General features: G+C 40.3%; 1 protein-coding gene across 1 annotated transcript in view; it reads left to right on the top strand.

The window, feature by feature from the left end:
- The window catches only part of cdh13 (cadherin 13, H-cadherin (heart)), a 314,214-nt gene that overhangs the window by 62,261 nt on the left and 224,138 nt on the right, over positions 1–27,815 (top strand). The window lies entirely within an intron of this gene.

Raw genomic sequence — 27,815 nt, 5'->3', positions numbered from 1 at the left:
ATTTCAACAAATTGTCTAATAGGATCAAATAATGTAGTGCTGACATTTTATATCCAAAAGGTTAAAGGTCGGTCCTCTGTGAAATTATTATGTTCTGTAAACACAATAGACTAAGACTATAATTCAGGAACAGAAGGTAGGATTATGACCATATTCAGTGTTTCCCAGAGGATTGTAGAAGCGGAGGTAAAACACGTCTGCATGTGCAAATGTTTTTTCACATATCACATATCAATGGACTGCTGTTGATTATACAATAATATATACTATACTATACAACTAGACTATAACTCTTAATTTTGAAAAATTGTGCTGATGCATAATTCTGATCAACAAATGATCAATGATATGTGAAGCGATTCTGGGTACTCTACACTGAATAAGACTTAAATTCTTGAATATATTTGTAATACCTCAGTTTTTTCAGTGTTGCACTTTGTCGATGGTCCCTGTGCCCGTATTACACCCGGCCGTACAGAGATTAATGTTATTTATCCAGCTCTGATGACAGCTGCTTTTGATCAGAATTAGGCTGTAGCTCGTCTACCTTTCAGCAGTGAGACTAACAGTGTTTGTTTAAACAACATTGAGTTAATGAGTTATTGATTCAGGAAATTTGCACCTGCCCGCATCTTTCCAACTTCACCAAAGTTGTGTTTCATTGCTGGCTTTATTGTTGAAATCTACCCGCTACTCCATCTTTATCAGCTTGGTGTGAAGTTTCTCATTTACATGCTTTACTCACAGGTGTTTGAATTGACCTGGATATGAAGCATCTGTAGCACAAACTTACAAAACGTTAACTTCTGAAGAGATAAGACAGAAATCCCCCCCCCCCCCCCCCCCCCTTCTCTGCCACTAATACGTGCATGTAGTGGAAAAACTGATATTTTGCATTTGGTCGAATACTGAATTGGTGGCACTAATCTTGGGTGTCCACCTTGAAACGGTGGTGATTTTATAGGTCTACTGTGCTGTTGGGTGGGACGCATCAGCCTTTTAGACTGTGTAGCTTCTCTGTAGCAACATCTATATTTGAAGCATTGTCTACTGTTGTGGTTACAACTTTGTGTTCTATACATCGGAAGCCAACATAATGCCATCACTACATATGTTATATGTGTCTGAGAAAACATGGATGCAAACTGCAAGTCACCGAGGCAGAGAAATACAATCACAAGCAAATTCCTAGCAAATTTCTAAGGTATGTCTGTATAGTGTGTGAAAATTGAGTGTTTCTACAAAATAGCCTCCACCATCAATACCTGTCAAATGGCTCTTGGGTGCCTGGTAGCAGTATGTGTAGTTTGTGTGATCGTTGTTGTAAGTGATGTGGCTTCGCAGGTAAATAAATCAATCGGCCCTCTCTAATGGCGTTGTTAATGGAGCTAGCAGTGGCTGAAAGGCTTTGATGTCTGTGGGTGTCACAGGATTATCTATTTGTGTGAACGGCCATTATGCAGCCAATATGTCTATGTGTGTACCTCACTGTTGCTGCTTTGCACACGATCAGCAGTAGCTGGTGAAAAACGCTAACCCAACGAGTTAGATACAGCGCAGTCAGCACAGTGTGTACGTGGTTTATAGCAGCTTTTTTTTTTCTTTTTCTGTCATCTACCTATCAGATGACAAAAAAATGTCTTTTGAAAAGGCCAAAACTTTGGGCTCTTAGCACACACTCCCATTAAAGCACACAATGTACACACACTGACTCTTTCCCTCTCGGTCCCGCTCAGTCTGAGAGAGAAATCTTGTCGGGGAGCGTGACAATTTTTCTAACTATGCTGCCAGAGAATGAAGCATTCAAGAGGGCCCATTTCTGCCTCCCTGCTGTATTTGCACTTCTGCTCGCACATGTGTAGAGTATTAAAGGTTAGAAAGGGATACAGACCCTTCCCATACAAACCAGTGGTAATATACAATAGATTGCATCTGGAGCTTGCACTGCTTTTTGATTCACCAATTTATATACTGAAGCTCGCAGATTTTTGTGTTGTGGTTTGTGATCTTTTTTGTGCTATTTTGAAGTCATTTGTTGTTGTCAGAGATCAGGACATAAACAGTGATTGTTTAAATAGCTCACTGCTAATTTGTGCTCCAACCCAACAGCTTTCTGAGTGAATCATTGCTGATCATTGACTCAGCATTGCCGAGACAGGACATCCTGCATATAGCTGCCATTGTTAAATAGTCAAGCCCATATAGCGGCCACAATTTTGTTTATTCACTAGACGGCTCAGCTGTGGTGTCTGGCGGTGATAGGACAATGAGCTTCACTGAGGGGTTACTTTCCACAGTGGAAACCGAAAACCGAAAGTACTTGGTATCAAGAGCGAGTAGAGTAGAGCCAGTACCGGCAGTAAAAAGTTGCATATCTATGCCAACAAGATCCTTACATTAAATGACACTGGTTGAGGTTATGGAGAGCATAATACAGTCCAGGAGTCACTCAGTCTGGGACAAACCTTTGATACAGCTGGCCCTGCTTTTGCAGTCCAGCCAAATATGATTTACCAAGCTCTTCTACTAGCAATTCAAGGCAGTAACAATATATGCATGGATTTCAGACTGACTCTTAACCTCACAATAATCTGAGTGTGTCTGGAGAACTGAATGATTGGTAGAATGAAGGCTAGAAATCCACAAATGCTCATGCTACATGTTAAAAAAAAAAAAAAAAAGTTACAAGGAGAAAGGAAAGGAACTATGGTAAATCGGTTTGCATGCATTCAATAGATACAAAGACCTCCTCAAGGGACAGGCAAAAGATTCATAGTTCAGCTTTGTACTCTGTGTCTGGCCCTGAGGGGCTTGCATATAACTTCCTTTCTTGTCCTTTCATTGGACATTTTCTTGTCTGACCTTTTTCTTTACAGAGAACACTGAATTGTCTGTTCCATCCCTGACCCCCCTGTCTCTTTCCTACTCGGTTAAACAGCGTCATAGATTGCAGACTCCATATCAACTCCACTACTCTAATTGACCCTATAGATTTTTTTTCTATTATTTACTGCAGTTAAAATACATACACATGAACGCAGATAAGGACACACAGTTTTGGCGCACACACTCACACACACACATACACACATGGGTGTGTGTTTGTGTGTAATATTACAACAATAATAGTTTGTTTTTTTCTATTATTTACTGCAGTTAAAATACATACACATGCACGCAGATAAGTACACACAGTTTTGGCACACACACTCACACACACATACACACATTCACACCATCTACACGTGCGGTCTACTACCAATTGGTGTGAAGGTCACCAAAGCCACTAGTGGTAGATGAGTGAAATCACATTGTCCCTCTCCTCCTCCAATCAAAGCCCTCTCCCACTGCTGTGGCCACCCTTTAATTACAGTCCCCCCTTCAACAATGTGAGCTTGTTAATGATGTTCCACATTCTGTACTCACTGGCGCGCCCTCTAATTACGTCGCCAACCTTCAATAACACGGTTATCAGTGGAGCAAGTGCCAGAGGTTTCCCCGCGACTCACCGCACACCCTCACTAGGGCTGTTTAAGGGGCTCCGTTATGGCCTGTCAGAAGTAGTCCTGAAGATTGTACTGTACAACCGCACTGGAAATCAAATGTGTTTATAGCCGTTCTGGTCCGGCACATTGGAAGGCAGAGGGAAAAGTCAGCTGTCATGTGGGCACTGGAGGGGTGCAACGTAGTTTAGAAATTGGGAGATGCAGTGCTTATCGTTGTGCAGTCTCTCCAGACATTCATTGATGGGTTGAATTGGATTTTACATATGAAAAATAGTTGAGAAACAAATGGAAAAAGATAGATAGAAATGTCTAACTCTTCTCTCATCGCCGCACAGCTGGCCAGTCACAATGCAACATGGGTGTAAATGTCTGATTGTTGCTTTTGGAAAGTTACCAATAATGGTTGACACAGACAACCAATCAAATGTTGAAAGGTGTTGGAGAAGGCGGATATCAACACTCTATGACCCTTCGACATGCAGTTTGCGTGGAGCATGAATCCCTCTTAATGGTTAGCCGCCTAACGATGATGGCATTGGCAGTGGGTGAGAGATGTTGGCTGGGGTGATGACACTAAAGCAACCTACTCCCCAGAGTTGATGATTGGTTGCTGTAATTCCCACTGGATCGATAGAGTTGAGGCTGGACACAACACTGGTGAACAGCTTTTACCCAAGCATATAAGAACTGCACTGGGCAGTGCTGTGATCTTGGCACAGTCACGGAACCACATTACTACAACTTTCATGTTCACCTTCTGATGCACACTTTATCAAAAGGCATTTTCCTATACACAGTCACTGGAAAAGGAATGGCTGTGAAAGTGGAAAGACATTTATTTAGTGCTCGACAAACCCTTTGAAATGACCAATAGCGTGTGGAATTTCCCATCCATATGTGCGGGCAGCCAACAGGAAGCCAGCTGGCTCGACTGGAGGAGGACACTCATGTCTCAAGTCTGAGAAAGCCCACTGACGCGTGGCAGAGAATGCCAGAGAGCTACTTTCAATCAATGAATTTAGCGCCATTTTTGTCAGTGGTATCTAGTTCTAATAAATACATCAGTAATTTTACATCCATGAGAGACTTCTCAGAGATTAAATTTGGCCCCTCTGCCACATTTACGGCTGGGTACCTACCTTTGATACTTTTATGCCACCGTCCGAATTGGTTCGGCGGCATCCAAACATTTATTACCGATGGCCGTTATCAAAGAAAAACTCATTGATTCAATGATAGGACCTGCAGCAGCAGCACCGCTGGTGACACACACCCGGCGTGGACACACACCCGGCGTGGACACACACGCAAGTGATCGGCAGCTGTGCAGTGCTGGAGAGGTAACTCACGCCTCAGCCTGTGTGTCCCGGGCCTTACGCTGCCTAGTTCTCCAAGTTTTGCTCTCTGCCTCTGCTCTCCTCCCCAGCTGACTGTACTTGACTCCTCTCTCCCTTCCTTTGCTTTCACCCCCCCCCTCCCTGTCCCCCTCCAGGGGTATCTGTGTTGTGACAGGTACTGCAGTCTCCAGGGCTGTCTGGCAGAATGGTACTTGACCCCAGTTCAACCTCAGCTCCTGTCCTGCACGGTATTCATTTATCTCCAACCAGGCAGCGCGAAGCCGTTTCTTGTTCGATTAGGGCGCACTGATTTTAAATCAAACAACATCATGGCATCTTAGCGTGAGAGTGCACGCACGGTAACGGTTCTCTACCTTTCACAGACATGCACACAGCGAAACGAATAGCTCTGCATGGCTGGTTCAGTGCTGCACTCCAGCATTAAATCTGCTTATCTGTTCCACAGCGTTTTACAGTGAGCTACATGACTGACCACAATCAATCTGACATATTGACTCTAATTATTGCAATGAAGTCTGCGATTCAGCCCAAGGTGTGTAACCTCAGTTAAACAACGGCACAGCACCATGCAGGGGGTAATCTCGAAGCACAAACAGTGCAGATTATTTTTGGATGCTTTGAAGGTGCAGATAGAATTTCTATGAAGGCTGGAGAGATAATGTGCATGTACTAGAAATGTCCTTTTGAATGTAAAACTGTCTGTGCGATTATTCTCTCCAAAACTGCAGCAAGATGTAAATAATGAGACACGCTGATTACTAAATAACACAATTCAACCCCTTTTTCACAGCCTTCAAATTAAAAGAAAGTTAAGGAAGGAGGTTTTCCCTCATTTAGATGTAATGACTTCCTCTGAAAACAACACAAGTGCACACTTATTGGCATTTTAAGAAACTGTTTTCTTTGTTGTGTGTGCCTGAAACCAAGGGCATTCAAGAGGGTGTATTAAACATTATTAATGCAGCAAACAGTGAATTTTACTTAAATTTTAACCCATCACATAAAGACTGAATCTGTGTTGAAACTCTTTGAATGTCTGCCAGTATCATCTTCTGGGTGAGTTAATTGCAATTCAAAAAGTACAATTTCTTAGTCCGCAGTTAAATTTACGAGGTGATCCTATGGCATAAACATCCAGTGAGACAAAGTACCCATTGACCTGTATGTACGAACAAATATTTACAACTGGCAGCTATCTCAGTGTGCTCTGACCTCACATCTGCAGCATGGCTGCTTCTAATCAGAAATAGAGCTGACGTGCTGGATACTGGCCAGCTGATGTAACTCTGCCTGAGTTGCAATAATTAGGAAGGGACATGCGGTCAAGCTCTGATGCTCTGCTGTCATGGAAATGTGTGTGTGTGTGTGTGTGTGTGTGTGGGGGGGGGGGGGGGGGGGTGTCTCTGAACAAGCGACATTTTTATCCATAACGACAAGAGCTGGCAGACATACAGTATCTATCTGAGCTGCCATAATGAGCAAAGGCAGACAAGTAATCAGGCACTGATGGTGAACTCTAATGAAATACAAAAGAGAAGGCTGAGCAAACTTTTTTTCAACTATTGATTCTGCTTCGATGTATAACAACTGTCTGAGTGGCCATAATGTGCATGGTCAATCATTAATCCTGTATTGTGATGATGAGATATAAAAGCACTGGATTGATTTTAGATTGCAGGATCATACTTTGCTCACTTTTGGTACAATAATGTATCAAGTGAAGGATCCTTTCAAGATTTCAAGATTCAGACAGAAAATGTAATTTTAACTTGGCACTCGACTGGTACACGGCTGAACTCATATCGACTATCGATACTCTCATATTAAGATGCTGAACTTGTAACTTCGTCCAGGGGTGCCCACGCTTTTATGGGTTGGGAGCTACTTCTAAAATGACCAGCTCAATGTGATCTACCACAAACAAATACATTTCATTATTCAACTTTATCTGATGACTGCGGGTGCTCCGGGGTAATTTGGACGATGAGACAGTGTTGCGATGTTTGAGGCCACCTCAGTGTCTTTGAATGGAAAATGCATAAATGTAGCAGTCAGCTCAAGCTACAGAAGATGAGAAAAACAACAACTAATGGCTTAGTTTTTTTTAATGAAGCGCGATCTACCCGCATATGCGATCGACCTGATTTAGTCCAACAATCGTTTAAGAGCTGTCCTACATAATTCCCTCACCAAGCAGCATTTACAGCCTGGTTTCCAAATAAGATTGTTTTCTCCTACCTTGGAACCCAGCTCCAAGAAACCATATCTGTAGTCACAGCTCATTTGGAGACCCACCAGAAATGTCTTCTGTGCTCTATCTGGGGCCCAACTTTGTAGCACCTGGAACTGGTGATTCTCTATTTCCATGGATGATGTGCTTTAGATGTAGAAGACATCAAAATAACTTCCAAAGCATCCTCATTTGCTTTTCTGTAACAAATTTGTTTGACAGAAATGTGCACGGCATGACTCATAATACTTATGGCAAACAGTCAACGTGATGAATGTAGAGGTCCTGTTGCCAATCTCTTTTGCAATGTGGAACAGGGTGCTATACACACATACTAAGAACTGTTGTAGGATCCATGGAGACCTCAGCACAGTGCTTATCTACCACTGCTTTGCTCAGGATATATAGTTTAAAGCAGCAACATAAAGCCCTTAGAGTGTTTTCCGATGGCAGCGATTAGCATAGGCAGCGTCCGAGCTCTGTTACAATCTGACAAACCTGCTACAGGGAGTTTGACACTATTACAACAGGTTACAGCACAGCTTAAACCAGTGCTAGAGCCCGTTACTTCACAGCAACACTTCATGCCTACGGACCCGGAGAAGCAGAGCGGCTTTTTTTTTTATGGTATAAGCCACTTTACTCTGTGAATGGGAGATGCATCGCTATGCGTTGATTAAAACTGGCTACTGCAGCTGTGTCCTTGTGTCAGTATCAATGTGGACCGCCGAAATCATTTGCCGGGGAACTGTGACTCTGCAGCTCCCAGACGTCTCTATTAGATACTGTTTGTGCATTTACTGCTTTATTATACTGATTTAATACAACAATGCCCCCAATACCCCATTCTGCTTCCTCTCCTTTCACTTTTTATTTATACCACTCCGCCTTTGCTGGTGTCCATTCCCCTTTTCTTCCCTCTCTTTCGCTCTCCACAGTCTCTCGCACCCGTACAGGACCTGCAGCACAATAGATATTAAATCAGATTTATTGTTGAGCAATAGAATAGTGTCTGACCCACGGAAATGTTGCAGAAGTACCCCCACCTCCCATCTCCCCAGCTCCCCCTCCCTTGAGCCATGCCCCCTTGCAATTTCCCGCGCTTGCCCTCACTCTGCCTCCGCTCTGACATACCCGTAGTGACAAAATGCCCCCTCCACTACAATTGATAGTCCCTCAATTTGCTCCCTGGAATTGGTTATATTCAGTTTTCTGAATGACACCGGAGAAGTAAGCAGGAAGGATCCGTGGGAGTGCTGCTTAACGGCAGGAAGTACAAGATGGGCTGTAGACTTAAAGAAGCAAAAGCTCAGCATGACTATTTAACCATTGTTCCTCCTGTCATTGGGATGTGACTTTTGAAAGAATATTTAAGGGTTGACTGGTATGGGGGATGCAGATGGTATAAACCATTAACTGAAAAGATGATATAGGAAGAGGAAAAAATGGAAGTTTGTTTCTTGAGCTGGTCTGACATACGTTACAGTTAAGACAAATATCTGGAAAGAAAAAAAAAAAAACTCTTCCAATCTCCATATAATAGCTCTACACAAATAACACCCCCTTCGTAATCATTTGGTTATTGATGTTGTAATTGCAAAGAAGTCGACAGTGCAGGGAAATTGTTAAGTGCATTTAAGTGGTGTGATAATGAGACATTGGCACAGCTAGAATGACCGATGGGGAGCTTTCGCCACCATAAATGCAACGAAATAACTTCATGGTGGCTTTGTGCTTATTCAATGTCTTTTTAAGTTTCCCTCAGGCTCCAAGATCATCACTTCACTAAAGACTGAATTTATTTGTCAGACTGCATTCTCAGCAACCAGCTTATATGTGCTTCTCATGTACCCCGGTCCAAGTAGATTTCATTCATATGATTTTCTCCACCATTTAATTTTATTCATGCCGTCTGGATCTTGGGGAAATGGCTCTCCGATTATAAAAAAAAAAATTCAGGCAGTGAGCATATTAAACTACAACATAATCATGAAAATGTTCACATGCAACAGCATCAGTCATGACCAAACCATTCCAGATAGAATAACTAAAATCTTAACCGCAAACCACCAGCTGGTTCCTTATCTCACACAAGGACACTCTTTTGTGCACTTGCATTTATATTTCCATTATGTACTCTTGTGAATTAGGGGTCACTCTGCTGCTCCCTTGTTTTAATCCTGGTTACTGAAGAGTACTTCCATTGGGAGTTTCTGTTCCTCTACAGCACATTTCAAACTACAGAGCATCTACACTGTACTTTTATTGTTCCCATTCCTTTGCTTTTTAATTTTTTAATTTGGGTATTCATGCCACAGCAAGCAAAGATCCTTCTACCTACTCGCTGCAATGACTTACCATACAAGCCATTATCAAAAAGGTCTGAAACCTTCCCTGCTGTGCATGAAAAACATTTGCAGCTCTGTAACGTACATAGAGCAGGAGGAAGTGATAACTAATAATAAGTAAGTATTCCAAGTTATGTCACTTGACCAACATCAGCCCCTGTGCTACACCCATTTTTATGAACCCTGGACTGTGAACCATGGACCTGAAACTTGGCTGGACAACGCACATCAAATTGTGTGTACAATTTTTGGGGAACAAAAAATTATAACAGTTTATCGTTAAATGTTATTAATGTGGGTGAGAAACTGCAACAGGCGTGTTTTCATGCCGGAGCACCCAAGAGCCATTGTGTCACATTTTAGGTCGTTTGTGCCGAATGAGAACGTCACAGACAGGAGACCTTAGTTCCATGAAAACTGTCGCACAAACTCCACTTCCCTCAGATCCACCACAGGTTCATCCCCCCAAAAATTATTCTGGCCTCCTAATGCATGGCAGGACGAGGGTAACAACTGCAATCTTTCTGTCCGACAGCAAATTGCTGAAGATTAGGGGCATTAGAGTTGAGGAACTTTCCTTAGAGTTTAACAAGCTTCACTCCAGGTTTATATCATGATTGATTCTGTGCTCAGAGCTTTTTTATCAATCCATTAGAGCACAGCCTGCAGCGTGGCAGCCGTCCAGACACAGGCATTAACATCCCATCTCAGGGCCAGAGACACCGGGAAGGTCAGCAGGGTGGGAGGGGGCCGAGGAAACATTTACTAGTCTGTTACAACTATTTCCAAACAGCAGCACTGCAGTACATTCAACATATTCAATATTTACTACTATGTAAGTGGGGGAGGGGACTGCCATAATATTTATTGCTTTGATCCTTTACTATAGAGAGGAAAAGGCTGTAGAAACAGAGCTATTTACAGTCTACTGTGTTAATACAGGTGCAGTGGGATAAAAATACCTCTAGAGTGGTGAGTGAGGTTGTAATGATTATCCAGTACATTACACAGGCAGAAAATCACCTGAAAAGAAAACTCTTCATTGCATTCATGGAACTTTTATGGAATTGTATTATGAGTGACTGAAAATGAAAAACAGTCAAATATTTGTCCCACTCAACCTAATTTATTTCTGCACTGAACTGCAAAGTACACATTAGAGAAGATGCGTCGTGTAAGTTTGTGGAGACATTACTACCCTCAATGGGTAGAGGAACATTTTTTTTTTTTTTTTTTTTTTTTTCCAGTTCATCTAATAGTGGCTCAGTACCAGCACAAAGGGACAGAGTACAGCATATTATGTAGGACATTAATATTTTAATACTTGTGCATTCATCATACTTGTTGGTACAACTTATTCAGTGGCAAATTGGAAGATGAGTGGGCGACACTCCATGAAAGCTTCCCTCCTCTCTTGTTGGAGTTCAATTTGCAGAACTACAGCATTCATTAATGCTCAGTCATATTTATTGGCATAGCCCTGCCATCGGCAAAAGGCAAACTCTAAAAAAGCTCATGAGTTATCATTAAATCAAACTCTTATGGATTATTCATTAAAACATAGCAAATGAAGGACATTTAGAAAGTAGCCCCTCTGAACCTTTTGCCAGTAAATCTAGAGACCACTTTGTAAACACTCATCAGGCTCCAGCCGGAATAGTCCTGAGGATGATTTTATCTCCTTTCCTATGGAATAACAATGGAAAAATCATATGATAATGTGAACAAGTTGTGCAAACTGTGCTGCTGGTGATGCCAGCAAAGTGACTGTTACAATATTATAACAAATTGTTTTCCAAATACACTTTTATTTCCTACTTGTGATTGCGTTTAAGAACATATTTTACTTTTTTATTAAACCTGCACTGGATAAAACCAAATTACATAATTGCACACTTACTGCAGTAATGCAGAATATGATTAAGTAACTCAATAAGACAAAGTGTTTTTACCTATATTCTTATGTCCACATACACTGGCAGAAATTGATTCCTTTTCTTATTTTATATGAAATAATTTCTACTGTTTGCCTCAAGGCCAATTGCATAATCTAATCATCTATATATCCGCATCTGGTGCTATACTTAATTGGTCCTGAGTGCTTCCGAAATCAAAAGGGAACATCACATGAAAAAAATATATTTTGGCAGGCTCCTTGCTGTGTGGTGAGGATATTTTTTTTTTAAATTTAATATGCTCTCTGATTAAAGACACTCACAACACAAGAAAGGAAGGACGAACAAGAAATTATTTAAGCCCAGCAATGCTTAATACAGATAGAGACCAGAATATATCCAGAGCATCAAAATACTACAGAAAACACACATCATACATATATGATTTCATTGTAATGCACGAGTAAATTTTTATAATAACAACAACAATACAAATTTGTGAATGATAAAAATTCAACTATTTTAAATTGATGTCCTAATAATAGGTTAACACTGATCATTTATTCAACACAAGTTACACACTTGTGATTTAAGTAACATTTAAAATTTCACATCTGATTTATTACTAAAGATACATTTTTGTCAGTTTAATAACCAACTAAAATCATGTTTCCCTCATAAATTATAAAATGCCTTTGGTGCATTTCTAAAGCTTAACAGTTCCTTTCCCACAGTGGAAACTGTTGATCACACAAACATTTCTGGAAATAGGACTCATGATGGAACTGAAGGTTCAGTCGTTCAATGAAGCTGAAGTGGCTGAATTGGAAGGTTTATCCGCTGTATCGCAGTCAGATAAGCAGTCAGTTACTTTCAATCTTGTTGACGTTACATTTATCTCCAAACCAACTAAATCATTACATTTTTGATTCCTCTAGTGATGAGCTGTTGTAATTTTTTTTTCATGTGCTAGAGGGTAATTCCACCAATTTTAAAGTTGTTTCTTGAGTACTGCTCAGCTTGTGAAAACCATTTAAGGTGAAAACTAATGACATCTTGTGCAGTTTTAAGGGGCATTTTCTGAAGTCTAAACAAATCACTCTGCTCTACAAAGACATGGCCACGTCCATGTTAGGTAGGAGTCAAATTAAGTGGATTGTTTTTTTTTTCTTTCGCTTGTGAGTTCTCCTACTTTATTTAAGCCAAATACTAAATTGCACAAACCTTTGAACTTTTGCCACAGAGCTGGAAGTAAGGAATCAATTATCCAAATCCTACACCAAGCTACCTCTTCCTTGTTTTCCTAAAGACAACAACGGTCATGCCCAATAAACAATGCAACAGGTCTTGTGGCATTGCATTCTGGTTCATTCAGGCTGAAGGTCTCTTTTTGTTTTAGCATCCTGTGATGCACAAACAATAATTCACTTCCCTCAGCCCTGTCAGAACCAAATCCGCTTTGCAATTGATCTGTAATATAGTCTAAGGGGACAAATGACGTATGATTTTGCAGGTGACAGGCAGTGGGTCAGAGTGTGTGAGAAAGAGAGAAAAAAGCACATTCTTTTTGTCAATAAAGGGGAAATCCATGGCTGCAGGGTTGTAACAAAACCTGTCAGCTCTGTGTGATGAAAACAGCTGTTATTGGAGAGTCCTCTCCTCTCTCTCTCTCTCTCTCTCCCTCTCTCCCACCCCCTCCCCAAAGAGGAGCAAAAAGACGAATAGCAGGACCTGTAGGCCTGTAATGATAAAGCTCTCTTGTCCGCGGCAGATATAGATGACCCTGGGCCTCCAGTTCACTTCATCAAAGCTCGCACTACTTTTACACACGGTGCGACCGACATACTAACGCACTGCAAGATAACAACAAAATAAAACTACTTTGAAACTTCCATATTGTTAAATAACAGTATAATGAAGAAGAAATTTCCCCTCGGGGATTAATAAAGTGAAATAAAATAAAAATAAAAATAAAAAAATGAGCAGTCCACATGGAGAATTTGTATTTACTTTATATGCAGCTGTTTGAAGCACTTGTTCCAATGACATATTTACACCCAGGGTGCGAAAGTATTGTCGTCTGGGGAAAAGTATAAAGCAGATACATAAGCTCAAATGTACACTGGCTATGGCCTGCAGCTAATATAAAGTAAAACAGCAGCGTGGCTCATTGTGTGAAAGTGATGCCTGGCTCTAGTGTCAGCTGAGTTACAGTGAAACTGGAGCCACTCAGTCGCATTCTGGCAAAGCGACCTGCACGAGACCCCGTACAGCATATTTGTCCTCATCATTTTATGTCTTCCAAGGGCAATGGAGCCAGACAGCATTGGCTGCTTAAGAATAATACATCCACCTCTTCATCGGAACTGAGTGTTTGCCCACAGCTGGGAAACGGCCTGGAATAGGATTCCCAATTTATGGTGTACTTTTGTCAGGATCAAATAGGATTGGATGTACGTTTGAATTTTCAAAATGTATTTTTCCGTAGCTCCTGAAATCAGGTTAAGATTTCTCCTCTGACATTTCATCAAAAGAATCAAATTCCACCTACCGTGTCTGGGAAATGTTTTTAAATTAACTTCATGAATGTCCACTCTTGTAGACTTATGAGGGTTGAAGTCTTTGAATGTCTTTTTAAAAGGAAATAGATTATTGGGCTATTCTGTTATATTGGTGCAGCCTTAGTTTGTGATGTGTTTTTCTCTCAAGGCTGGTAATAGAGAGATATACATAAACCCCACTGGAATATATCTACACTTGAATTGTGTGTCTTTTCCATATCTGTTTTATGATGCATGGTTTGTGCTTCTTTAGTTTTCCCGTTGGCTGCTGATAATTCTGCTTGATTGTTTCTTTGCTTTTGTACTGAGCAAGACAGGAGCGTAGATCATATTTAGTTGATAAGATGAAATCCCTCAGGTACAGTGAGGAAAAGTGATTTTCTGTGTACTAATATAACATTTCTGTCTTTTTTAAACCTGTTTTTTTTTTTTATCAGGAAATCTATGTAGTATACCTTTTTACATGGATCATTTTCTCTGCAGGGAAGAATTGATTCATTTTTAATGATTTAACAACCTGTTAGAGATATAAACCAGAGTTAGTCTCTTTGCTTAAAGTGATCCTGAACTCGATCCACACCTGCTGGGCTTGTGAAAAGTTTTCAGCTTCACAGAAACTTGCGGCTGTGATCAGTTTGGATTGACGTCAGCTGCAATAAATTTCACTGTCGATGAATTTTCATGGCAGGGAAATAAAAAATAAATGCATTCTCACAAACTTCTCTCACTACTCCTCCAGCACAAAAAACGTCTGCTGTCTCTTCATATTCTGAGTATGTTCTAACCAAATGTGGCAACAACTACAGACTCTTGAGTTTGACAAGTGTAATTTATTTTGGTCAAATGACTCTGCAAACAAAATGTACAGTTTTGGAAAAATCATTACTTAAATGCACAAGTCATGCAATTCCCCCTAAACTTATGTGTGTGCATGAGAAAGGTTACAATGGTTCTGAGTGATTTTTGGACAGAGGACACAGAAGACAAGTGAAGGAGAGAGAGTGAAGGAATAGGACCAAGATGAAAAAGAGTCAGAGAAGAATGGGAGAGAGTTGGAGACAAGTAACATGAAACGAGGCCTGGGCAGCGAACTTTGAAACTTTTATGGCACAGACCGAATTTCTTCAGTACTATCTTGTATCAAAAAATGCCCTGTCATTTCATACCAAATACTGATACCTATAGGCTACTTCCACATGAACACATTTTTGGTATTGCACCATTTAAATCGCATTAGCATCACTGAACGCATGTTTACCATATGTAGCCTCTACTTGGGAGGTCCACCCATGTGGATAAAATCATGGAGTGCAAATTTGAGCGATAACTTGGACTGAAAAGAAACATGAAAACAAAAGGTTTATACCATAATGTGTAATATCATTTTCTTTTTCTTAAAATGGATTTTATAAATTTGGTATCAAAAATAACAGTATCGTTTAGGAACCAGTATCAAAGTCAGTTTTTGAATAATATTACGGCCTTACATGAAATAGATGTGAGGACTTCATGATATGAATATTCATTATCTGCATACTGCATTATGTCCTTTTTAGTTATCTATGACTTTCTGTCTGAGTGTTGGCTGATTTCTGTTAAATTGACGTGTGTCCCTGTCCTTCAGTTATAATAGTGTTCAACATTGGTGATCGAAAGAGGGAAAGACTACAGAGACTTTAATCCATTCTATACTGTGTTGTAATGAGATGTAGTTGAGACAATGTCTTTCAAATATAGTTTGCAGTTGAATGGTGTGCTGATTTCATCAGTCTCCTCCAGTGGAATGCAATCAAAACAAGTTTTAATTGAGATGTTGATTAACCTCACTGGGTTGTCAACAATAAGTGTGATCAGTAAGCTGACTGAATCATACACATATGCAGGTTACATAATGAGGGTGGAAAGCACAGTGGTGGAAGGAACACCATCGGCAAAACAAACAATTATCTGCGGGAAGGAGGGAGGAATAAAACAGGTGAAGACGAGCTGAGTCTTGGGAGAAAGTGTTAGAGACAAAAGTAGGGATGAGAGAAGAGGTGTAATCTTTCACTCGGCTCATAAACAAGGCTCAAAACAAAAGAAGGAAAGGTTTTTGGGTGCAGGTCAATTCAAGGTGGAGGCAGGAAAGCTTGAAGAAAGAGTATCAGCAGCAACCTGTTACTTTTGATGAATGGAGGTCAGCCAGAAAGGAGAAAGGTAAACTGATAACGGCAGATAAACCATAAAGAGAAACAAACACAGTCCTCAATCCTTTATGTCTAACGGCCACCCCAGTAAATACCTGAGTGCAGCCCAGCAGCTGTCCAATAACAGCTTCAGAACCGGGCCTACACTTTCTTATTCTTTATCTCTTCCTGTCGTGTCCCCCACCCCCTCCCCCCCCTCGGTGTATCACGCTCTGATGCCGGCCTCTGATAGCCTTGTGTCTGGAGGTGAGCTCCTGATTAGACACATTCAAACTTAAATTGTGTTGCAATTTGCAGTCTTGGAGAACAAAGTGTGATAGCACCACCATTCTGATATTGTCTTTCAGTGACAACACCTGAAAAGGTGTGACCTCCCTGTCAATGGGGCACCATTTTAGTTTCAGCAGTGTGTTGCGTCGCATTGGATTCCCATCTGTCACCACCACGACAAAGGGGTTTATTGGCAAAAAACTATTATTTCAACACAACAAGCAAAGACTGGAGAAAGTCACTGGTATTTTGTTTTATAAAAGAAACACTTTTTTTTTTTTTCGAGTTTACGTGTGGAGGCTATTAGACAAAAAAAAACACCCCTTTCAAGGTGAATGAACATGCCATCTAGATAAAGCTGAAAGTGCTCAGATTGACATACCAAATCCCAACAGGCCAAAAAAAATAAAGTGCATTCAAATGAATTCTGCTAGATAGCAGCTGGTGCCTGCAGCTGACGCTCCCGTTGTTTTCCCGTCCCTCACTTCACACCTCTCTCCCCGCTCCTGTGTGGTGAAGTGAGCGAGAAGGTGTGTGAGGTGGAGGTATTGACAAGCTTGCCAACTAGAGAGGGGATTTGAGCAGACTGGCGGTGAGGAAATGATACTGTCAGGGTTACGCCAGCTCACTTACCACACAACTCTACACCCCCCTCGGGGATGTTGGATTTGCATCGCAAGGGGACCTGACTGCTTGAATAGAATGTAGCGCTAAAAGTTTCAAAGTCAAATCACTTTCATAGCGGTGTAAGTCCTCATTACACAACGTGGGAGCCGGTGCCAGGAAGCTCTTCAGATGCTTTCAATGAGTCACCAGACCAATTCATTGTTTCTCCTGCTTCTTCAAGAGTCAGTTTTTTTTGTTGATGTGCCAGGGAAGCTTTCTGTCTGCTCAGGTCGGCTCCAAGTTGGGAATCTAAGAATAGAAAGAACTCTGTAAATACACACTTGGTTTCATTCTCGTGTGTTTTCTGCAACCCCCGAGAAACATTTTAGTTTTACACCAGCACAGCTTTGTCTTTAACTCCAGGATCTTTTGATTGCAATTTACAGTCTTGCACTGTAGATTTATTTTAATTGGTTTAAGTTTAAGATTTAAATTTTTTAAACTATGACTTGTACCTATAAAAACCTGAGGTTACCATTTGAGTTCCTTTGAGGTATTAGTGGATGCCTAAACCGGGTGTTCACTGTAAAGTCTATGCTATGTCCCTATTACACAATGTCCTGACAGTTGCACATATTTTGTTATTCAGACTCTATGTTTCAGCACATTCTGTTTGAAATAAAGTAGTGGGTACTACATTAAAGTGCCAAGTATCAGCTTTAATTTGAGTAGGTTTATGTCAGTATACAAAGAGCTGTGTGGGAGTCGTAGCCATTTCAACACACAGTACAACACAAGTTCCGGGCTTCAAAAGTAATTGGACAGATGAACTTAAACTAAATCATCATATTTGAAAATCCTTTGAAGTCATTGACTGCCTGAAGTCTTCGGCCATCAGCAGACACTTTTTATTTTCCCTGGTGATTCTCTCCCGACTCCTGATTGTTCTGGGGTCTCTTTGTCTTTATTCTGATCCTCAGCATTTGGAATTCACTTGGACTGAGATCAGGTCATTGATTAAACCCGTCAGTAATATTCCACTTTATTCATCCTGAAACACTCTTTGGTTGCTCGTGCCAGATCCCGCTGAGGGATGAGGATGATATCGTCCAATGAGTTTTGATGCATTTTGGCTGAATCTAAATACAAAGAATGCTCCTGTATAGTTCTATTGTTCATCCCGTTGCTTCTTCCAGCTGTAAAATCATTAATAAATACCCAGGTTATAGTTCTGGTGGCAGCCATACATTCCCAAGATAAACCAGAAGGCTTTTTTGTCAAAACTTTCCTTTTTATACCATTTTGGTATAAGGTTTTGGTCATCACTTCTTCTCTTGGTCATTAATGTGGAAACATGTATGCCTGCCTGCCCTGTATCCTGGATAACTTTCTAGACTTGTTGTGGAGTCATAAAAGGTTTCTTCATCGTGTACATATTTTTCTGCTTGTCCACAACACTTTCTGTTTCTTTTTTCTAGTTTTCATTCCTACTTTATTTTTTATAAGAATATACCCAACTGTTGATTTGAACAAACTACCTTTGATACATTTCTGCTTCATTATTTTCTTCACTTGCTTAGTCACCTCTGTACTCCTCATGTTGACACACCTTCACCTTAGTCTAATTGACAACTCACAACTCTTTGTTAACTCTGAAACACGTGAACTTGTTTGTGCATTAATTCAAGTTCAAAGACTCCGCAGCTACTCAAGAAACCTTTGGTAAACAAAATCTCTAGTTACGTTTAAATCCTGGCAATTACAGCACTGAGTGTTAATAGGATTATATCCTTCCTCGTAGTGTTTTCAATACTGATTTACACCTAATGAAATTGATGCTGAGATTTGGCACTTTTATGTCGCATCCATTACTTTATTTCAAATGGAGTTTGCTGAAGCACAAAGGCCAAAGAAATAAAACGTGCGATTGTTCAAATATTCACTTCTTACAATGGTATACTGGTCCGAAGAACTGGCTGGTCATAACCTTGCCTCAGTAGCATGATGACTGCTGTTTGAAAAAAGCTGTATGACTTTGATAGTGGTGACTTATTTTTTACTATAGCCCAGAAAGAAACTTCCTGTTAACCTGTTATACTGAAAGTGTCTACTACATAAACAATAATTACTGTAAAGGCACACTGAAGTGTTAATGATCCAATTTAACAGTAAGACAGACTTTTTTTTTTTTTATCTCATTCATCTTACGTCATGAGTCATTCTACCAGAGGGCAACTTTGGGGAAATATCTTATTTGATCTTATCTTGGCAAGTACAAGCTGTTTTTTTTTTGTTGTTTTTTTTTTGGCCAGGACCTTTAATGCACTAGTCTCGTATGCATTAGCCCTCGAAAACAACATGTCCTCTCCGCGTGTATCTGCCTCTACAGGCTTTTTTCTTTGTGGTTATGTCACTGTTTTTGTGCCCGTGTCTCTCCCTTGTTGCTCTGCTTTCTCCATAATTACTACCTGAATGTTGCATTCACACAGTGACAACAAGCGACCAGCAGCAAAGGTGCTATTTATTTTATTTTTTTTCCTTCCCGTCCCTTCTCACTTGGCTGCCTTCCTCAATGGTGTGGCTGTGTGTTTACTGCTCCAGTGTTGTTTTACAGGCCCAGCAGGTGTGGCCAGGGTTTGGCAGCATGGGTCACAAACCAGATGGTTTCATGACTCAGGTGCTCCATGCCTGGCTAAACTGCCAGCTGCAGGTGTCGAAGGCCTATCCTGATTGATTCTCTCTCTCTCTCCTGGCTTTCTGGCTTGCTGTGGGTGTAGCCAGTCCTGGACGGGTCAGCCAGACCTGTTCTGAGGTGTGTGCACTGACATTTATCTTGATGGAGACGGAGGCAACGCAAGATTGAGGGGAAAAGGGAAATGTCGAGTGGGGAAGGCGAGACGGTGGCTGGATGAAATGTCAGCATACTGGCAGGCTGTCTGCCTGAATTGTTGGAAAACTATCCAGCGTGAGTGCAGAGAAACGGAGAGATGCGAACACACACAGACGCACTGGAAAAATATCCGTAGACGTGTGCATGAACCGCAAAGATGCATGCATAAATCAATTAGCAAATCCATACATGCAGAGTTTCATGCAGACACAACATGCTGTAAATGACACACAAATACACAGTAAACCTTCACAGAAAACTGCTCGTAACAGGCATATCATAAATTGTAGACTACAATTTTCTTGAGTAAAAATAGCATTCATTGGATATCTATGTTGTCCTATTTTCTCTCTGCTCTCCCCTCACCCCAACCGGTCGAGGCAGACGGCCTGAACCCGGTTTGGTCCGAGGTTTCTTCCTGTTAAAAGGGAGTTTTTCCTTCCCTCTGTCGGAATTTTTCCCTCCTTGGGAATTGTTGAATTTTTGGGCCCCTCCGTATAATGTTGTAAAGTTCTGTTGTAAGGACTTTGATGTGTTAAGTGCCCTGAAATAACCTCTGTTGTGATTTGGCGCTATATATATATATATATATATAATTTTATTGACTTTAATCTAATTGATTAAATAGAAACTACCAGACTGTACTTACAAAATAAACATGGATAGTTGGACTGTCCAGTGTTCAGGTGAAAGCCCCCCAACATCCATTTGCTTTGCACGGCCCAATAAAAAAAGAAGCATCTGAAATAACTCTAAATAATATAAACATTTGAATGTATGAAACGCAAAGGCTCTGACAGGATGGTGTTTCCTCTTTACTTCCTTTATCAATCTACCTGTCATCTTACTTCCACTGTCTGATCGCATTTATTCACGAATACGCATGCTACATGTACACATAGTGACACATCACTTCTAACTGCCATCACAGCCTCTCTCTCAACCTCTTTCACCCTACTTACCCTCTTCAGAAAATATCCGGTATAGTGGCCCTCTCCATCTCTATCTATCGATGCACTGTGGATTCTCGAGGCCGTATTGATTTCCACCAGAGGTGACATTTACTGTATGCTCTCCCAAGTCATCGCCTTAATAACCTGACTGGTTCTTCACACTTGAACTGAATCAGATGTCAAACTCTCAAGCGGTGAGCTGACCTGTTGTTGCCCCACTTGCGTGAATATGAGTTGATCGACTTCATAACTACAACAACAACAACAACAACAACAACAAGCAGAAGCCACTCAGACATTAGACCTTTAATCGTCCTTTGCCCTCATTTTAATCAATAATAGTTTCTGACTCATTCCTGTACAGAAACCGTTTTCCTGCATTCACTGACTCTGCGATGATGGAAAGTGTATTTTGTTCCATATGTTTCTAGCACTTTACACCTTATTGCTTGGAATCCACCTCTTTAATGGTGTTCTGCGATCTAAATGCTGGAGGTAAAGTGTATGGATCTTTTCCCCTGATTGAGCTTTCCTTGGCCGCGCTAGAGAGCTAACATAAACCTAAAGACTTCCACTCCAAGTATTTGTCAATAGCTAACTGTATTTATGTCTCCCTTATGAACCTGATCCATATAAAAACAAATGCCCTCCTCTGTTTCTTTATCTCCCTGCTTCAGTGTTTCATCCAATGCTCAGACTTTTTTCTTCCCCCTTTTTTTTTTTTTTTTTTTTTTAATGAGGCTGATGCGGAAGTGCTGTAAATTGCAATACCACGTAGTGCCACTAGAGGTTGGGTCCAAAAAGCCTCCGGCTCCAAAGACAAGTTTCATAAATTCTAAGTTAGATTCTAAGAGTTTTTTCGGTTTTGCTTGCTAAAGTCATTCCTTCTTGTTAGTTTTCTGGCGGTCCATCTGAGAAAAATTCCTTCATTTATGAGATCACCCTCAAAAAGACGTCTCTATGGGGGTGTGTCTGTTTGATTGACAGGCCTGTGGTGCAGTCAGGTTATGGCTATCGGTGTGCCGGACTTTATATCAGTGGGTTTCCAATAAGATCGAGTCAGATCTTCCACTCAGTCCCTCCCAGCTCATCCAAGTATGGTATGGGACTGGCAAAATCCAAAACACGAGGCTTCATAACGTCCATTCACAAACCGACGAGGGACCGCACTGTTGGTTGCAACTTGGTCTTTGTCTTGGACAGACTCGATGATGTTAAGATCAGGGCTCAGATACAAAATATGACCGAGAAAAGTACGCTCCTATGCAATATCACAAACTGCTAAACAATTAAAGCTGTCATATGGAAATAATTGTTTTATTTTTGAGTGTAAAAGTCGGCTATAAGCTTTATTGAAAATATGTAATAGATAGAGTATGTATCCCGGAGAAGTCAAATGGCACCTCATACGTATCTATGAGTCACCTGCAGGCTTCAACAAAATGAATTGTTATTTGACCGGGATTGAGAATGGATTGGGATTACTGGTCTATTTAGTTTATTCCACTTCTCCCTGTCACTCAGCCCCCATATCCCGCTAAATGCCTTGCTAACAGATTTATTTATCTCCTCGGCTCCGTGTCGATCATCTCATTAAGCCGGTGCATTATACACAATTTTCTGTGGGTCTGGCGTTGCTTGAGGATGATAATTGTTCCTGCTGGATAGATATTGTTTTCGTAAAACTCAAAGCTCTTTGTTTCTCCTACCAGAGCTATCCCTCTATGTAAGCGCTTTGCTCTGACAAAACTCATACCGAGCCAATTGCAGCAGAACAATGACACCTTCACAGAGACGCCAAGCAGGGAAGATACTGGACATGAAACACACAGAGATCAATTTATTTCATTGGACCCACAAAAAAAAGAAAGGAAGCTATTTGTAAGTCTATTAGTTGCAGTAAATCCAGGGAGACAGTTTTAAGGGTCCAAACAATATAATAAACTTTACCAAAAATCCTTTGTGATGGAGAACTTTGCTGTTGAAGCTCTAGGAATAGAGTTATGACAGACGCAAAGTAGGAAGTAACGTGATGTAATAGAGTAAGGTCCACATACAGTAGGGAGGTGGTCAAGTCATTTTATTGGTCAACGAAACATTCAACCTCAACATGCGAGCTCGCTGTTCAGTCACCAATTAAACCGACTGTCAGTGCTTTTTAAAAAACCCGGTTGTTCCCGTTTGCACCCTTACTTTTTGTTTACTTTGAAACAGATATGGATGTTTGTATTCACTCCACACTAATCCTGGTGTGCTGCAAATTCAACTCCCACCAAACATAAAATAATGAGCACGCTTAAGCACAAATTGTGTATGAGATCAGATCCTTTCATGTGTTTCGCAAACAGTCCGAGCATGAAAAAGTAAATAAGTGTTTAAAACAGAAAAACACAGACAGACACAAAAACTTACAGCAAGCCATGATGTGGGTCTCCTCGTTTACGCAGTGTATCTCTAAATCCTTTTAGATTATAATATTTCATGTATTCTTCTTTTATAATAAGTACTTCTAAGTAAAAACATGGACATTGTTGATAAAAGGCCTCAATTCATTCTGCCAGCCTCAGATAGTATAACCTTCAAATGGCTGGTGCGTTCCTAAATGCTTTCTTGATGGAGAATATTGCCCACAATAATAGTCCCCTTTGCTAACAACATTTGCCATTAACATTGCGTTGCCTTAATGCCTTCGCTGTCCTACTGTGAGTCACTGGGGCTGCATTGTAATATTTCCCTCTTAATGGACATTAAAATGGGTGTTCATGTTGCTCTGTCCTGCTGAGGGATGTGTGTGGTGTGTTTTCAGGTATCCGCTCGCTTGTGGGTACAGCGCTGTGTGCGTATGGTAATGTCTTTGTTTTTGCATTTGTATGTGTGTCCCATGTACCCTCGCTATGCCAGCGGCCCTCGGGCCTTTTAGTCAACCTGATAGAGTTTATGGATCAGCAATTATTGTATCCCACCTTGTCAGGAAGCCTTGTGACAGAACTGAATTAACATTTTGAGACATGCTGGAAAAGCACTAAGTCCCCCGGGTGCAGTGATTACGTCCCTGGAACATTACATGTAATGACCTCAATGGCTGAATGTCTGCCAAAGCTTGTTCATCATGCAGACAGATCTCCATAGAGAGCCCCGGCTCTGCTGTGTGAAACTCTTGTCTTACTTGATGTATCACCCAATGAAATGTGTCATATTGTCTGAAATATCTGAAAGTCAGTTTTATCACCTTGACTTTAAAATCTTTCAATTTTAACAAATGAAGAAGTGAAACCGCAATAAATTATTGTTATATAGTTGTTTGCTTGGTTTTAAATATATATTTAATCAATATTGACATCATAACATAATGCCCTTTGCACCATTTCTCTTCAACATCATATCCTTTGTTTTGTACTCTTGCTGCTCAGACTGAGAAACATATACTGTGCGTACTCCATCAGTCCTGTATTATTCTTGGTAAGAGTCCTTTAAATCTTACATTGTCATGCTGTTTCACTGAATGATGTCTCAACAGCTTGTTACAGAGAGAGCAGGGTATTGTTTGAAAATGTTAAGTACCAGTACCTTAACTTCGATACCAGTTCCCCAACGATACTTTTTCAATTGCAATTTCATAAAAATCAATTTTAGAAAAAGATGATTGCTTTTCACATTACAGTACAAATCTTGAGTTTTCTGCATTTCCAAGAGGGAGAGCGTAACCCAGCTTGTATTCTATAGCTACATTTAAAAGATGTCCCCTGAACACCTCACATGGAAGTGATCACAAGATGCTACAATTCCTAGATGTTCCCTCAACGCTTCACATGCTACCAGCGGATGCTAGCAAACCAGCTGCACACAGAAGCCTCAAGTTGAAGCCACATATACTGTATGTGGCAAACTAGAAAATGAGTCTGACATTCGAATGTAAGATGTTCTAATGTAAAATTTGAAACTGGGTGATGTTGTCGACTCGGGTGAGCCACACAAGTGGAGGCTACGTAAATGCTGTGGTTTATTGACCCTGATGAGATTTGCTTCTGTGCAAACAGAGGAAAAGTTGTGTTTTACATTGCCAACGTGTTAGTGTGGATGAGGCCTACGTATACAAATTTGGTACTGAATAAATAAATCCAATTATTATTCTCTTTTTTAAGCACTCTTGATGTTTCCTCTCAGTTCAAAGACACGCAGGTCGACGGCCCACTCTAGATTGCATGTAGGTGTTATTGTGAGCGTAAAAGGTTGTCTCATTGACTGGGCACATGTTCAGGGTGTTCGCCGCCTCTCACCTAATGTCAGGGTGGATTGTCTACAGCCCTCTAAAGCCTGAATGGAAATAATGTAGCTAATAATGGATGGATATATCAGGGGGAGTCACTAGGAATGGGTCAAACAATATATGGATGAGTAGGTGAGGTTTATTGTTGATACTGGTGACATATTCCGAAGTTTGCTAAATTTGCATAATGTATGCCATAATGTATACTGTATAATCACCATCTATTATGAAATCATTTTCAGACAATAACGTGGCGTTTTCCAAGAGTGCGAAGAGAAAATATTTGATTGTGACCGTTACCGAGGCATGAAACCCTCCATCTTCACCGCCCACATTTCAGTCCAGTGTATGAAAACCCTCTCACAATGCTGGCTGGATCTATTAATGACTAATGGCTCTCGTCACCACTTTTTTAGCTGCTTCTTTACAGCGCGTCACTAATCGTTTCTCCACACACAGTACCAAGCTGACCTAGTTACTGTAGGATCGGGGGTGGTTTTCAAGAAAACCATTTGGGTTTGTTGGATTTGCTAAAAATCATCAAGCTTTTCAGTTTTAGAGTTGATTTATTTGGAGCGTGTCTGTGAATTTTTACAACACACCCGGTTCTGCTTCTGAAGTGGTGCTTTGAGTAGTGTAACATTGCATAACCGTAGCTATTACCCCTACATAAAGCACTTGAGGTTACTTATCTCTTGACCTTCCTTCTCTGATAACATGAGTGAGGCTTCTCGCTATGGGGAACATTCTCCTCAGAGACCTGTATCATTACTGGAGCTGGGATTGGCAGGCTGTAATGAGGCACCGACAGGATTGACACAACGCCAATCATCATTTGATATAAGGCAACATCCTGTTTAATTTATGCAGGTCTTTCAAACATTTATTTCAATGTCTCATACACTGGCATCTGTGTTTTGAAAGTACTGGCTGCGAAACTAAGATGTCAAGTCTTTCAAATGAGAGGCCAACCTCAGGACGCTGTGGAGCAAGGACAGTTGAGTGACATCCATTCATCCATTCTATAAAACTTCACAGAAGTGATGCACAACTGCACCCCCAAAAATGTTTAGCACCACTTGCTACTGCTTCAGACATATTAACTGGTTAGACAAACCGCAATTCCAGTGTCTGCAACAAACCCCATTGACACAGAATCTTTTGTGGACTGAATTTTAAACTTGGCATTTATATATTTCTGACTTGAACTCAGTCTGACAGACTCTAAGCTTTCTATTTCATGAAAATGAAATGTATTATACATTATACTGACAATTTACCAGAGTGGATCCAATTGTCCTTGCTACTTTTACCAGGTCAAAGTTCCAGCTCAAGATTTGGCTCTATCAATATTTAATTGAATTCACACAATAGTAGTGTGAATTGACTTTTGGATGAGTTATCCATGTATTTCTCTTGAGCCCTGAAACTTTATAATTGGCTTAAAGAAATCGTACTCACTTGTAAAACACATGTTTTTACAATGACAGGCTAAAATCAAAAACTCAACTTCATATTTAAATGGGCCATTCTGCCACTAAAACAGTTTGAAACAGCAAATAATAATAATCTGAAAGAAAAAGTATGAGGCACATCTTTGAAATGATATATCACATAACCACTTACAACATTATTTTTTTTTTTTTCAATATGTATCTGCTCCTCCCTAAAGGATGTTTGGTCTCCATCTCCAAGAATAAGTTGAAGCAATTTACTGTCTGTTTCCATGGGAACACCCACCCTTTAAAGGAAAGTTATCTTGCAAAAGAAGAGTTAAAGTCCTTTTTTTAAGCTCCATAACTTTTTTTACTTGGAATTCTTTAGAGAAAATTGGTCAATAAAAAGTCAACAAAGGCAGTGTTGAAGACATTTTAGTCTGCTTACATTTAAATAAATTGTTGAATTCTAAATAACAAGCAAACAACATCTTGACCTTCACACTAAGGGAAAAAAAGGAAAGCTGGTGAACACATTCTGTTTTAAATCAAACCTTAAATTAATTTATACTTGTCTTGTCACTCTAATGAACCCCACATAACAGCCAACAATTATGAGGACTAATTGGGATTAATTACCAAAGTGTCTTACTATTGACTCTGAAATTATCTCCTTGGAATACCAGTTATGTATGTGTGTAATTATTTCAAAGTAAAGTGTAAAGGGACACAGGAAACCTTACTTAAATGTTAAATGAGGGTACAGTGATTAAATTTGGAATTACCATACTGGTTTTTACTTTTAAATTTAAGCACAGTCAATCCATCATTGGATGCCCAATGAGTTAATTAAGCAAACTGCATAACTGCTGTACTGTGACTTTGTTGCTACTTATCAAAGATATAAAAAACAGGTCAATCTGGTAGCTACACTATCACCACAATAAGACAAAAAGCAGTAATAGTTATTGGACCTGTGACTTTACTTAAAGCAGAACTGCACTGTTTTTTTCATAATAATAATAATAATAATAATGTTTACAGGACTAGAGGATACTAATGAATACAGCTGGGTGATTTGGACACAATCCCACATGACTCGATATAGATATTGTGACAATATTGGGGGGATAACTATTAAATAAATATTTCCACAATGAGATGTTTGAGAAATAAGTTCAGAAAATTACATCACTTTACTTCAATGCAGGAAAAGACAATACTTATGCCATATCACAAATCTAAGACAATGTCTCATCTCACATCATAATATTGAAGCAATATCAGTATATCGCTTAGCTCTACAACT

This window comes from Embiotoca jacksoni, unplaced genomic scaffold, assembly GCF_022577435.1.
Source record: "Embiotoca jacksoni isolate LCO1_2020_lvr unplaced genomic scaffold, fEmbJac1.0.p SCAF_3, whole genome shotgun sequence".
Lineage (NCBI taxonomy): Eukaryota > Metazoa > Chordata > Actinopteri > Embiotocidae > Embiotoca > Embiotoca jacksoni.
This window is presented reverse-complemented; position numbering and strand designations above follow the sequence as displayed.